We start from the raw sequence: 15801 nt of genomic DNA on the forward strand, positions 1-15801 counted from the left end.
CAATGCTGGCAGCACTCATATGTCTATTTCCCAAAGACAACCCCTGGATATGACTCTGAACATGTGCACTCAACTTCTTTGGTCGACCATGGCGAGGCCTGTTCTTATTGGAACCTATCCTGTTTAACCGCTGAGATACTGTATATACTTTCCATCTTATCACTCATATTCTGATATATTTGTGCCCTATTTAACCACTTTCAGACTGAAGGATTTTCCCCCTTTAATGACCAGGCCCTATTTTACGATTCGGCACTGCGTTCCTTTAACAGATAATTGCACGGTCGTGCGATTCTGTACCTAAATAAAATTGACATCCTTTTTTTCCCACAAATAGAGCTTTATTTTGTGGTATTTGATCACCTGTGCGATTTTAATTTTTTGCGCTATAAACAAAAAAAGAGAGACAATTTTGCAAAAAAAAAAAAAAAATTATATACAGTATATATATTTCACATTCTGCTATATAACATTCCCAACATTTTTTTTTTAACATTTAGGCCAAGTTGTTTTCTGCTACATATTTATGGTAGAAAAAAAAATCACAATAAGCGTATTTTGATTGGTTTGCACAAAAGTTATTGCGTTTTCTTTTTTTTTCTTTTGCGTTTTCTAACTACGGGAAAGATTTATGTCATTTTTATTGTTTTTTTTTTTTTTTTACTAGTAAAGGCGGCGATCTGTGATTTTTGCGGGACTGCGACAATGCGGCAGACAGATTGGACCCCTAACTGACATTTTTGACACTTTTGGGGGTACCAGTGCCATTACTACAGTAATCAGTGCTAAAAATATGCACTGTTACTGTAATAATGACACTGGCACGGAAGGGGTTAACAGTATAGGTGATCGAGGGGTTAAATGTAAGCCTAGGGGAGTGATTCCAATTGTGGAGTGGTTGGGCTTGTGAGATGAACATAGAGACATGTGATCCTATATAGCAGGATTACATAGCCTCTGTGATCATCCAAGGGAGAAGGACGAATGGCTGTGTTTACATTAGCTGACCGTCTTTCTCTGTCAGCGGGGAGAGATCGAGAGTGTCAGGCAGAAATCGAAGCACACGCGCCAGCTTCCTCGCTGACGATTGGGGGCGGGAGCGTGCCGCAGGCGGAGCATGCTCGCCCCCTATCTCCTCCCAGGCAAATGACATAATGATACGTGGTTTTGCCTGGGAGAGCCAGCTTGCCGACATATATATAATGTATACATTTCTATCTGTAATTTTTGATCGTCGTTGCAATCATGTAGCTATTGAGCTTTGCTCCCTTCACAATCTTGTGAATCGATTGTGGGGTATAACAATTTGATCCTTTTGGCACCCCCTAGTGCTACTTACAGCCCAACACATATTCCTGTATTATGCTTGATGAAGGAGCGCTGCTACCATAGCATTCGCAGCCATGCTTGGAAATGCGTCACACTCCAGTGACGTCATTGCCCTACACTGCTTAGCACCCTGCGTCTCAAGCCTCAGTCTGAGTATCCATTCACTGCATGGCCGGCTTCCTATTCATGGTGACCAGCAAGGTATCCTCTTCATGGTGCTGCTAGCGGACAAACTGCACCGACGATCCTTGGGATATCTATACCATAAGATGTGCCTGTTTTTATCTAATAGCATGTGAGTTGCCAATCATATGATTTCTTCTAAAATTGCTTTTAATCCTACACTTAGAGGTAAACTTATTTTTTACCTCGTTCATGCCCGTCTATGCCTCTTTCATGCCACATTCATGCCCATCTGTGCCTCATCCATACCTCATTCATGCCTGTCCGTGCCACACCTATGCCCACCTGTGTCTCATTGATGCCCATCTGTGCCTCATCTGTGCCTCATTCATGCCCATCCATGCCACATTCATGCCCATCTGTGCCTCATTCATGCTCATCTGTGCCTCATCATTGCCTCATTTATGCCCACCTGTTCCTTATCTGTGCCTCATTCATGCCCATCTGTACCTTATCTGTGTCTCATTCGTGCCCATTCATGCCACATCCATGCCTCATCCGTGCCCATCAATGCCACATCAGTGCTCGTCCATGCCTCATCCATGTCACATCAGTGCTCATCTGTGCCACATCAGTGCTCAACTGTGCTACATCAGTGCTCAACTGTGCCACATTTATACCACTTCAGTGCTCACCTGTGCCTTATCCATGCCACATCAGTTCTCACCCATGCCACATCAGTGCCACTACGGTGCTTATCAGTGGTCTACAGTGCCTTACAAAAGTGTAATTGGTAGTCAGGAAATTAATTTATAATTTTATGTCCCTAGAGCATCTGATGCTGCTCTCAGAATGTTGGGCCTCTGTATGTGGCTATGCTGTGTAAAAGTCTCACACATGTGGTATCGCCATACTCAGGAGGTAATTTTTGCTATGTACATGCTATGCGTTAAAAATATCCTATACATTGACAACTTTGTGTAAAAAAAAATAAAATGTATTTTAATTTTTTTTCCACATTTTCCAAAAACGTGTGGAAAAAAATTACATGTTCAAAAGGCTCATTATGCCTCCTAGATTATGTGTTGGGGCGTTTGGTTTTCAAAATGGGGTAATTTTGTGGGTGGTTCTATTGTTCTTGTGCCTCAGGGCCTTAAAAAAAGTGATAGGTTGTCAGGAAATTAGATGTTCTAATTAGTGCTCCTAAAACGCCTGGAGGTGTTACTTGCATGTTGGGCCTCTGTATGTGGCCTGGCTTTGTAAAAGTCTCACACATGTAGTATTGCCATACTCAGGAGGAGTAAGTAGCAGAATGTATTTTGGGGTGTAGTTGCAAGTATGTCTGGGCAGTCTGTGACAAATACCTTGGTAATATGACAGTTTTGTGAAAAAAAAAAAATCTTCATTTAGCAAAGAATTTTGGAAAAAATAAAGAATTTAAAAAAACTTACCATGCCTCCTACTAAATACATTGGAATCTCTACTTTCCAAAAAGGGGTCATTTTGGGAGTATTTGTACTTTCCTGGCTTGTTAGTGTCTCAAGGAATGAGATAGGCCTTCAGTACATCAGGTGTGATCAATTTTTAATGATGGTCACCATAGCTTGTAGACTCTACAACCTTCACAAAGATCAAATAATATATACTTATTTGGTTTATTTTTACTGAAGATATGTAGCAGTATAACTTTTGGACAAAAATGTATAAAGAAAAACTACTAATTTGCTAAATTTTATAACCAAAACAAAGAAAATTGCATTTTTTTCTACAACATTTTCAGTCTTTTTTACTTTATAGCCCAAAAAGTAAAAATTAAATACTACCAAAAGAAAGCTCTATTTGTGTGGAAAAAAGAAAAGAAATTTCATAAAAGTTCAGTGTTGCATGACTGAGTAATTGTCATTCAATATATGAGAGCACTAAAAGCTGAAATTTGGCCTGGTTAGGAAGAGGGTATAGGAAGTGGGTAAGTGGTTAAACCTAATTTCAAAATATGTGACAGGACCCTAGTCTTCTCAGCCCCTTCTCCTGTTTCTCCAATATTTACACACACACACACATACATTGTACATATAAACATACAAATAAAAGTATTTGTAGCATAATTTTGTTTTTATTTGATCCACAACAAATACAAAGTAACTGCAACAGTTTTAAACATTCCACGCGATATGTCATGATGGTTACAAAAAAATAAAACAATTCCATTCTAATGGGAAATGGTACAGAAAATTGTGCATGATTGGACCAATATGGATCTCATGTCAGGGAAATCTAAAAAAAAAAAAAAAACACTACAACAGATGGAGGGAGATCAGCTCTTTTTTTTTTTTTTTTTTTTCAGCTCTAACTAGCCTATCATAGCAATATATTGAAGTTAGTGAAACAGTAGTTACTTCAAAAATGTCAAAGGTTAGCCACATCTTCTAATAAAACAAGAATCAAGAGTAGTTAGGATAAGAAAATCTGTCAATAATATAAAAAGGTTACCATTTTTTGTCAGTTCCATGCATTCTCTAGATAAATATATTCCATTTTACACCTTATATGCCTATTTTACATCGATTACATTTTTAGATGAAAAGAGCATTAACAGAGTTAAAGAAATACATCTTGGGAATCAGAGTGCTGATCATAAGAATGCAATACATTTTCCTCTAGTCTTAAGATATAGTTTGTGTAATTTGTCTTTGATTGACAGCTGCTATTACCAACACTGAGCGCAGCACAATACATATGGCACTTTCTGATAATGGAAGGATATGCAACAGCTGTAGCAGACGTTTGCATGAAAGAACAGGAGTAGTGAAGAACAGCACTCTACCTCTAATGTTTTGTGCACCCCACCTTTCTAAAGAACTGTTTCAGCTCTCAGCTCAAATTACTGCCAGTAACCTGAAAATAGATAAATGTACAAGACTAGAGAGTGTGGTTGCCTTCAGGTAATGAGCAAGACTAGGGAATGTGTTGACATAAGTAAGCTCCATCTCTGGAAGAAGAAGACTATATCTTTAAGTGGGAGGGGGGGAGGTTCAGGAGGAGGCACTGGATCTTTGGCCTTAGGAGAAGGTTATTATTGTATAGTGATAGGGAAAAGACATAGCAAGAGAGGTTCTACAAGACTCAAAGGAGTTATTTCTATGGCCCCAGTTTTTATAGTACCGGAATTATGCTAGTTAGATGTTTTGTTACAATTTTAATGCAGGGGATGTGTATTTTTCACTTACTACAACAAATAATTTTAGAACGCTTAAGTATTACAGAGGGTTATTTATTCAAGCTGAACATTTTTGTCCAGTTCATCACTGTTCTCTGCTATGAGAGTAAAATGAAGCATTGTATCAAAGGAGGATCATGCAATGGTCAGATCTGTTTCGGAGTACTAAAAGTCTCTGTGCTTGACAAACTGTCAACAAGAAATATTACACTTTCCCAGAATACATTTTCCGAAAGGGTCCCCTTAATGGTATTTTTTTTTAAATGATAGTACTAGCATATACAAATAGAATGTGTACCCTAATAAAATCTGCTTTGTTTTACTGTACCTCAAATCATCTACCTAGCACTAAATAGTATTTTTGATATCCATCATTTAATACATAACTTATAAGATAGATTGGTTTAAACTACATAGTGATGATTTTCCTTAGCATAATTACAGCTAATTTAAATATCCCTTCCACTAAGCCCATATTCACATTGGTCCCATTTGATATGCGATTTCATGTTAAATCGAATGTGAAATCAGGGTCAATTGCCAGCAATGGCACTGTCTAAATCAGTGCGACGCTGACTTTGCAGTGCCACACAGATTCCCAAAAGTAGTTCCTGTACTAATTTTGGAGCTTTGAGGAACCCACACAGATGTCTGTGAAATCGTCTCTGAAATCGGAATGAAATCATTTTGCAACCGTGCGATTTAGTGTGAACCTGGGCTAAAGGACAGTTTGAAATTGCACACAAATAGGTGTTTGAAGCAAACTAAATTTCCTTTCATCTAACTTTACTTTAGTAAATCATTCCAAAAATCTTTTGTTTAAAATATGTATGAATTTTAACATAATTCTTCTATTTTGTAAAAATAAAAAAGGGTGAATCTACCAACACCATTTTCTCACTAACGTTGATTGTCTCTGTCTGTGCTATCTGATCTCAACAATGTCATAATCCTTTTAACAGCTTATCAAATTAAAATTATACTTTGTGGAGAAAAGCAAATGCTGACTTTATATTGACATGAAAATTCAATAAAACAATTATAAAGTTAATAAACATTTCATAATTTAAATTCTGCTGATTTAACTCTTGGTCCAATAATAACCATGCAAAATTTAACTAGTGCAGTTCTCACACATGACCAGTTTCAGTCAGTAAAAAAGACCTGGTTACCTTTTAAAAATAATTATAATGCGTATTGTTAATTTTAATCTTTAGGATTTAGTAATAGTCAAACTAGTTTGCAACTTCTGCAGTAACAAGCCCTTTAAATATGGAAATGTCCAGTTCTGGCATCTGACCTCTTGTTTCAATCATTACCTATATTTGATAACAATAGGTGATTATAGAGGTTTAGGTTGACCAAAACTTTTTCCTCCTTTTGGGCTGGGTTGTTACATGCATTTTCTAGAGGGTATTCCAAAAGTCTTCCTAAAAAGCACTTTGCATTTCAGAGAAGTAATTTCTCTTGTGCACTGCATACTTACCAGTATGACCTTCCTTAGGTTGATGGGCACCAAGGATGAATAAAGTCTTGTAAAAGTGTCAGTGTTCTGGTTCAGCCAATGCTTTAAAGCCCAGTGGTAGGGAATTTAGATAATGTGACTCTGTGACCAGGCTATGGACAACAAACTACAACATACAACTACAATGACGACACCCAGATCTATCTCTCGACTCCTCAACTGACCCCCTCAATCTCCTCACATATCAAAAACTAGTGACATATCAGTATGGATGTCACTTCACTTCCTCAAACTCAATCTTTCTAAAACTGAGGTTGTAATATTTCCTTTTCTCCCAACCCCCCCCCCCCTTCCCCATGACTTTACCATTGAGATCAAAGGCACAACTATTGGTGCCATCACACATGCCAGAGTGCTGGGTGTAATCCTAGACTCTGACCTCTCCTACAGCCCCCACATCCAATCACCGTCTAAATCTTGCTTGCCTTAACCTCCACAACAATTCCAGAATTCGCCCCTTCCTCACTAACACCACAAAACGACGTATTCACTCCTTGGGTATTTCCCGCCTTGACTACTGTAACCTCGTTCCCACTGGCCTACCTTTATACAGGCTACCCCCCTTCAGTCTATTATGAATGCTACTGCTAGACTAATATAGCTTACTAACTTATCCATGTTTAAAAAACAACATTGTTTTATTAAGAGCCGGTTTACACTACCGCGACCAGAAAGTCGCCCCATGAAGGAGCGACTTTTTAGCGTGACTTTGAAGAGACTTGTGCACTACTTTGAAGAGAGTTAAATGATAGGCGACTTTGTCTGTGGGGAATGCCTGGCTAATCTTTTTCTTCTTCCTGGAAAGTCTGATAACAAGTCGCTTGAAAATAGATAAGGATCCGACTTAGAGGCGACTCCCATTGAACTCTATGTGCACAAGTCGGATAGAGGTCGCCTTGAAGCAGTACAGGAACCTTTTCTGAAGTTGGAGTGACTTCAGTAGTGCATATTAAGACGGCTCTCATTCATTTACATTGAATTTGTGATGACAAGAGACTTGGGGCGACTTGAGGGCACACAAGTCGTGTCCCAAGTTGGAGTCGTGTGAACCGGCTCTAATACAAACATTTAAAAAAATAATGTAAAATGTTTTCTGTGACAAAATAACAAGAGCAATACAGATATAAAGACCCCAAACTTAATATCCAGTAGCTCTATAGCCCACTTAACTGGAGCACATATAAGTAACCTGGGGGAAAGCCCCCCTGTAGTTTCTTGATATACATTGACTATATGCTGCCAGGATCATTAATTTTCTTTCTTTTTTGTCAATATCCCATGGAAGGCAGAGGGGGATCAATCAAAATGGGGGGATGTCCTGTGTGTGTTGTGCTTTTTTGGGGTGATAGGTGCCCTCCCCCCTTTGTATTGAACTTCCTCTACTCCTCCATGTGATATTAACACCCCTAGCTTTCACCAACAAAAGGTGAGGGACTGATCCTTGCAGCATATAGCCAAGGTATGTCAAGAAATATGTGTGCATAATTTTAGCATATCTAAGTGTATGATTCCTGACATTTTTAATTACTTTAGAGCCAATTAACCCTTTTTATCCTGAAGAAGTGCACTATCTTAAATCTGAGAAACACGTTGAGCTGAATCACCTATTATAACCACTATAGGAGTAAATGATTATTACAACAGAGGGGCTTTCTCCAGGTTACTTGTATGTGCTCCGGGTAAGTGGGTGATAGAGTTATATTAAGTTTGTGGTCTTTATATCTGTATTGCTTTAGTTATTTTATCAGATAAAATGTTCTTTAGTTGTTCTGTAAAAAAATTATGTTATTCTGTTTTTAGCAATACAGAATTGTGATGTTGGGGTGCCCCAAAAGTCCTGCCTCCTAAAAAACATTTTAACTTAACAGTGGATATTATAAGACTTTCAAGTAACTGCTGGGAACGCAAGGAACAGGGTAAGCAAAGTTGTTAAAATGGCTTGAACGAGGGGAGAAGGGCTGAGAATCCAATACCTCTACTGTGAGCTTCGAGGATTAACTACTCCCCAGTGCCTACAGCTGCATAGGCCAGTAAATCTCAGTTACTGCCTGGTAAAAAAATATGTTAATGCTGGAAAGTTCAAAGTTTAGCCCCATGTTCTTTTTGAAGGTTTTCTACACAAAAAAAATGTTATTCATGGAGGAGTCCAGAGCTCTGTTAGTGAGATTTCCCCTCACTTCCTGCTCTGCTGCCAACATTTTACCAGGCAAGATGTGATAGGATATTTCCAAAGCAATACAGACAGAAATAAAGATACCTTTTTTTTAGTAGAGTAAGGTAAGGCTAAAACCTATTTCAGACTTGTATTTCTGCTCCTGTTGCAGATTTTTCCACACCTCCTGTCTAATAAAACCATTGGCATGGAAACAAAAAGTTAGGAAAAACCTTACTAATGGAATAAAAAGCAGACAGGGTTTTAAATCTTTTCCTACCCTACCCCAAATTTAAAAAAAAAATGACATACACTTTGGGGTTAATTTACTAAAACTGGAGAGTGCAAAATCTGGTGCAGCTGTGCATAGTAGCCAATCAACTTCTAACTTCAGCTTGCTCAATTAAGCTATGACAAAAAACTGCAAGCTGATTGGTTTTTATGCAGAGCTACACCAGATGTTGCCCTCTCCAGGTTTAGAGATGAATCAACATATTTAAGTCAATGTCAATCCCTAGTCATACCTCATCTGAAATATGCAGTTCAGTTTTGGGTACCGGTTCACAAAAAGGATAATAGGGAACTGGATAAAGTGCAGAGAAGAGCAACTAAACTGATAAGAGGCATGGAGGAGGTCAGCTATGAGGAAAGATTAGCTGAGCTGAATGTATTCTCTCTTGAGAAAAGGCAAATAAGGGAGGTTATGATCAACATGTATAAATGCATACGTTGTTCATATAGTGAACCTGGTGTTGACTTATTCACTTTAAGGTCATCACAGAGGATAAGGGGGCACTCTTTACGTCTGGAGGAAAAGAGATTTAATCTCCAAATATGGAAAGGTTTCTTCACAGTAAGAGCTGTGCAAATGTGGAATAGACTCCCTCAAGAGCTGGTTCTGTCCAGCTCAGTACATTGCTTTAAAAATGAACTGGATTTTTCCTAAATGTACATAATATAACTGGATACTAACATTTAAAGGTAAAGTTGATCCAGGAAATATCTGATTGCCAATTGCCTCTTGGGGGATCAGTGAGGTAATTATTTCCACTGCTGGAGAAAATTGGATCATGCTTTGCTGCGTTTTCTTTGCCTTCCTCTGGATCAACTGTGGGTATAGGATTGTGTATGTAGGATTGTATGATTTTCTTTTTTTTCTTTTATTGGTTGAACCAGACTAACTATGTAATGTCTTGGGTCAGCAAAACTGTGTAACTGTTTAAAAACCCAGTGGTGAGGTACATTTACAATAAACTCTTTCATTTAAAAATTGATTTAAGAAGTGCATTTCTATTGAGGATTACAGTATCTCTTATAGGTCTAATTTTTAGTAAAGTTTTTTTTCTTTGTAGAAATGTTCTTTGGGTTCGAGTTTAAGCACTTATGCCCCGGAGGATTTGGCTGCTCAAAGACCAGGGCCTATTTTGCGATTCGGCACTGCGTGACTTTAAGGGACAATTGCGCAGTCATGCAACGCTGTACCCAAATGAAATTGACATACTTTTTTTCCCACACACAGAGCTTTCTTTTGGTGGTATTTGATCACCTGTGCGATTTTTATTTTTTGGGCTATAAACAAAAAAAGAGCGACAATTTTGAAAAAATAACAATATTTTTCACATTTTTTTATATGAGAAAAAAAAATCTAAATTTTTTAACATTTTAGGCCAATCTGTTTTCTGATACATATTTTTGGTAAAAAGAAATCGCAATAAGCGTATTTTGATTGGTTTGCGCAAAAGTTATTACGTTTACTAACTACAGGAAAGATTTACGTCCTTTTTATTTATTTATTTTTTTTTTTAACTAGTAATGGCGGCGATCTGCGATTTTTTTTTTTGCGGGACTGCGACATTGGGCATCCTACGTCGGTTTGCCCAGGAGTGCCAGACTGCCGCAGTAAATAGTTGTGCGGCGGTCAGCAAGTGGTTAACATGAATTTGACCTGAAACAAGCCTGTTCATTGTTTGGCGAACATGTGAACAAACTGGCAAGATGTGGTTAATTTGCCTGCCTGCCCATCCAAATCGCTGGCTGATACTGATGAAAGTCTGTAATTTAACAGAAAAAACAATACTGTTTATAAATGACAGATTTCTGCAGACTTGTTTAAAAATATAAATTGTAATAAAAATATAAATCGTTTTTGATCGATGACCATACCAAGGTTCCCTGATGTTGTTATTTACATTTCAGCTACACCAAAAGGACTGAAGTAATGGCAAGGCAGTCTTATTTCATCAACCGGTATTTGGGCATTGCTCATTATAATTGACACTGGATCTACATTTCTGTATCATGCAATTGATGTTGGATTTACATTGTAGTACATAATCCTTTGGTAGGGCAATTGTTTTTGATAAAGGCTTTTTTGCATAGTGTCTGCGAATGAGCAATAAGGGGTACTGTTTATCCATTACTAAATCATGTAGGGGTAGGGACAGGTATCTGGGCCCACTTAAGCCCATCATAGATGGTTCAAATCTCAGCCGGTTACAATCAAATTGATGGATCAATCAAGGCTGGAACAACCAGCCAGACAGACTTTTCTTCTGATTATCGTTAGCCGCTGCTATAGCCACTAGCAATAACTACTGTCTTTTCCTGGCAGAGTCATCTCCCCCCACCGGGAGAATACAATGTCTTGGCAAGAAGAATTCCCCTGTTAGCCCCATCTGTGCTGATGAGGGAATCATGCGAAGAAATGTACACCATCTATTACCTGCCTTATTCTGTAAGTCTCCTACAGATCCCCATGCTCCGGAGGCTTTGAATGTGAGGTGAAGTCCTTGTTCCTATCAACAAATGAGCACTGTGTTTTGCAAGGGGGGAGGGGGAGGGTGAGCAAAGTATCTTGTGGCCTGGTATGAATCAGGAAGGGAGGGTCCTAGGCCCACTGCCTCCCTTCTTTTACAGGCCAGCTAGGCTTCATGTCTGGATAAGGGTTTTGTATAGATTATGGGGGGGGGGGGGCACACTGTAAAGTGACGGTACACATTTTTTGTAAACAATGTGTTGTGCTGCTTTAGAAAAAAAAAACACAAAAAAAAAATGTAAAGACCTCTATAAAACCAAAACTCCCCAGAAGCCAAAAGGAAGTAGGGGCTGTAGGGGATACTTATAAGAATCTAGGAACTCCTTTTAATAAGGATTCCCCAGAACACGATTGATGCTTTTAACTTTTTCTGAAGTGATACTTCCCCTGTGGCATTGCCCCAAATATGGTCATGACTAGGGATGATCGAACTTTTCAAAAGTTCGGTTCGACCAGAACACCCAAACTTCCCGAAAGTTCGGCCCGGATTTCAGAACCCCATTGAAATCAATGGGACCCGAACTTCGGTAATCAAAAAACACCATTTTGAAGCCCTAAAACCCAATAAATGCCCCTAAAAAGTGCCTAGGGTTCTGGGTCAGGCCCCAGGGACTATTAATCACACAAAAAAAAGTTCTTAAAAATTGTCATTTTTGATAGAGAGCCAATTATTGGGGGGTCTAAAAAGTGTACCTGTGAAGTTTCAGCTCTGTTGCATGTCCAGAACCAGAAAAAATGCCCAAAAAAACGCCTGCTACAAAAACGCCCAGGTGTGTTTTTGCAGCAGGCGGTTTTTTTGGGCATTTTTTGGGGGTCTTTGGAGGCAGGCATAACATCTGAAATTCTGTATAGGGGTATATATACACACACACTTATATGTATTTATACACATACACATATATAGGTGTTATAGCAGAGAAGCCATATGCCTGTTAATTATTTCATTAGCACAAGCATAGGTTTCTGCTATTTTCACACCTATATATGTGTATGTGTATATATACATACATGTGTGTGTGTGTATATACCCCTACACAGAAGGTCTGATGTTATGCCTGCCTCCAAAGACGCCCAAAAAATGCCCAAAAAAACGCCAGCTACAAAAACGCCAAGGTGTGTTTTTGCAGGAGGCGTTTTTTTTTGGGCATTTTTTGGGGGTCTTTAAAGGCAGGCAAAACATCTGAAATTCTGTATAGGGGTATATATACACACACACTTATATGTATTTATACACATACACATATATAGGTGTTATAGGAGCGGAGACATATGCCTGTTAATTATTTCATTAGTGCAAGCATAGGTTTCTGCTATTTTCACACCTATATATGTGTATCTGTATATATACATACATGTGTGTGTGTGTATATATATACCCCTACACAGAAGTTCAGATGTCATGCCTGACTACAAACATGGCCTCAAAAAAGCCCTATAAACGCCTGCAACAAAAAGCAGGGTGACAGGGGAGAAGCCACCATCCTGTTCTGTAAGTGTTCTAAGAGAAACAAACTTTTCTCTATAGCTGTCACCCTGACATGGAAGGGTTTTGTCACCCTGCCATAGCAGTCAGAGTCATTTAACCCTACACTACACTACGGTCACCCTGGCACTTAACCCTTAACTTTCCCTACAGAAACTAGATAATTGAATCTAACTATAGTGGAAAATAGCACCCTAACTACACTAGATATCCCTTTCCTCACACTAATAATTGCTAAATGACACTTTGAGAGCAGAAGTAACAGAACTGCTTCCACTCTTTTCCACATCCCTGTATTAAAATGGTATAGATTTGGCGGGGCTATCTTATATACTGGGGGGCGTATTCACTAATGATTGGCCTCTGGACCCCCTAGTCACTCCAATCACATTCCTAGCATTCTCCTGCCCCCTCAATTGGCTTTTACTGATGGTTCTGGTCCAATCACTGGCTTTTAAAGCCCAGTTCCTGTCCCATTGCATTTTGGTCGGTTCTGGTTGCCGAATTCCAAACTTTTTCAGCAAAAAGTTCGGAATTCGGCCGAATTTCGAACAGTCAATGTTCGGGTTGAACCGATGGTCGACCCGAACCGTTCGATCATCCCTAGTCATGAGCATTAGCCAGTCTAGACCAGGGGTAGCTAATCCAGAAAGCCGGTCCAGAACAATGATGTGCAGCCAAGATTGCAACATATGAATGTGCACGTGGAAGTGGTTAAAAGAGGCGAGAGGAGATCATCTGCCATGAGATGTCAAAAAGTATGAAAACAAGTGAAAATTGCATTTTTTGGAAAATAAACGTGGCAATTGTTTATGATTTGATTTAATTTCACAAAGTAAATGTCTTTGAGTTATATTACTTGTTACAGGTATTTATATAGTGCCAAACATTTACAAAGCACCTTACATGTATGTTTTACATTCCCATCAGTCACTTCCTTCAAGAAGCTTACAAACTTTACCTCACATGCATACATACTATTTAAGACAGGAGTCATCTAACCTGCTAGAATGTATTTGGAGTGTGGGAGGAAACTGGAGCACCCAGAGGAAACCCAGGCAAGCACAGTGAGAATATGCAAATACCATGCAAATAGTGATGTAGGTAAAATTTAAACTGAGGTCCATATTGTTGAAAGACAAAAGTGCTAACTACTAAGCCACTGTTAAAGCGTATATCTTGCTTAATTATACAACCAATAATTATGTGAAAAATAGCATGACTAAAATTATAGCTCTACGTTAACTCACATCACATTTACATGCAGCCACAGTATTAAGTTATTGCAGTGCTCCTGGTGGCTTTGATTGATACTCCTGGAAGTTTTACTTTGTCAGATACGATATTGCTGTAAATGACATGATTTTAGCTTTCATAAGTGTCTCAGCATGGAAAGCCAGTGGGTGAAGGACGATGTCTGTAGGAAGCAAGTATTTTTTGACATATCCTAGCAATCATTAGCCCAGCACCTCCTAAATTCACTTTTCATTGTCTTTTTCCAAAGCATCAGAAATAATCTGAGGACAGGGTGAATGGATTTAGTAGCTAAATATGTGCAAAACTTTTCTGCCAGGTAAGCGAGCAGTAAGCAAAATCTTTAGTAAGAACAAAATAACAAAATTATGCAACTTATTAATTATTTCACTTTGTAAATCTTTGTAAATTGCCCACAATAACATACAATATTTCTACAATAATATGTAATGTTTATTTATTCCTTTTTAATAAATGGCTAGTTTTAAGATATGATGGTTTATTTTGTTTCAATATTGTTCATTAGCTAGCAAACAACATTAATTATACATTAAATGTAATCTGTACTATATGACACAGTCAAAATGCTATTTTACACATTCTAGATATAAAACAATAAACCAGCATGAATGTAACATATTAAGACTTTGGGCCTGATTCATAGTACGGCGAATTGGCGTTTCGGCGTGATTTTGCGAAGCGGCGATTATTTAAGTCTGAAATTGGCATTCAAAGAACGGCGGGCGGAAAATAGCGCCTAGTGTGAGATTCATTAAGATGCAATATGGTCAGAGCGCGACTTAAAACCACGCCAGCTAAAAGCTCGACTAAAGTTTAGCCAAATTTTCCCCTGTACCCCCAAAAATCCCAAATCACTGTGGAAGGTGTGGAAGTCAATTTGGAGATGACTTGCGTTTAAAAAATCTCAAAAACTGACTTAGAAAGAGAGATATCTGCGAAAGTGTGGAAAGGTTAAACAGCTCCTCCAGCCGCGAGCTGCGAACTCGCGAATGTGCGCATGCGCAACGCCAAATTGGCTCAAAAAATTTCGCCAGCGCGATTTTGGGTCAATTTTTTTTTGAATACCGCTTGCAAATCCGCTGTCTCGCCCATAGAAAATGGCAAAAACCGGCGGAATTGGAAAAACATGCACACTTCCAACAAGGGATCCTTTAGTAAACACCATCACATTCCATACACCTTTCCTGCTAACTCCGAAATCATAGCAGGCAAATCTACAGTGTTTATATAGAACCTCCACATTCTCTGAAAAAACCCACAAAATATTACATTGGGGAATTGGTCGTCAGATAGAAAAAAAATAGATGTAAAACATATTTCAAAGAAAGATTATTAGCATTTCACACATATCAAGGAAATGTCACAATTTTGACAATATTTTATGTGTTTCCAAAGAATGTTTTTAGAAATATATTGCAAATACTACCTTTTCTTCCATATGGGTATGGCCAAGTGTTACCATTTTACTACACATTTAACTGAAGGTATATATATATATATCCCTTATACTTGGCTAATTAGCAAAGTATGCCCAACAAACAAATAGAGCTTTAGCTCACAATATTGCTACATATTGACTTTATGTGGCATCTTTTGTATTTTGTTCATGTCTTTAGATTAAAAGTTTGCTGATACACATGCCTTTTTCAAACATGAACAAAATTAATGATGTCAACATTTGGAGGATTGGAGATATCCAAGTGTTGCCCATACAGAGGGCACCTTCCGGATTCGAACTTACAAACCTACAGCAGGAAGGCAGACTCCCTAATCATTGTGCTATTTCTCAGTGAGCGTTGGGTGTTTTCCTCATGCCGTCAAAATGCTCACATGGGAACAGGGGCCATTGAACTGAATAGGATTGGATTTTTTGCCTGTTTTG

This window comes from Pelophylax lessonae, assembly GCF_965119305.1.
Source record: "Pelophylax lessonae genome assembly, chromosome: 3".
NCBI classification, from domain to species: domain Eukaryota; kingdom Metazoa; phylum Chordata; class Amphibia; order Anura; family Ranidae; genus Pelophylax; species Pelophylax lessonae.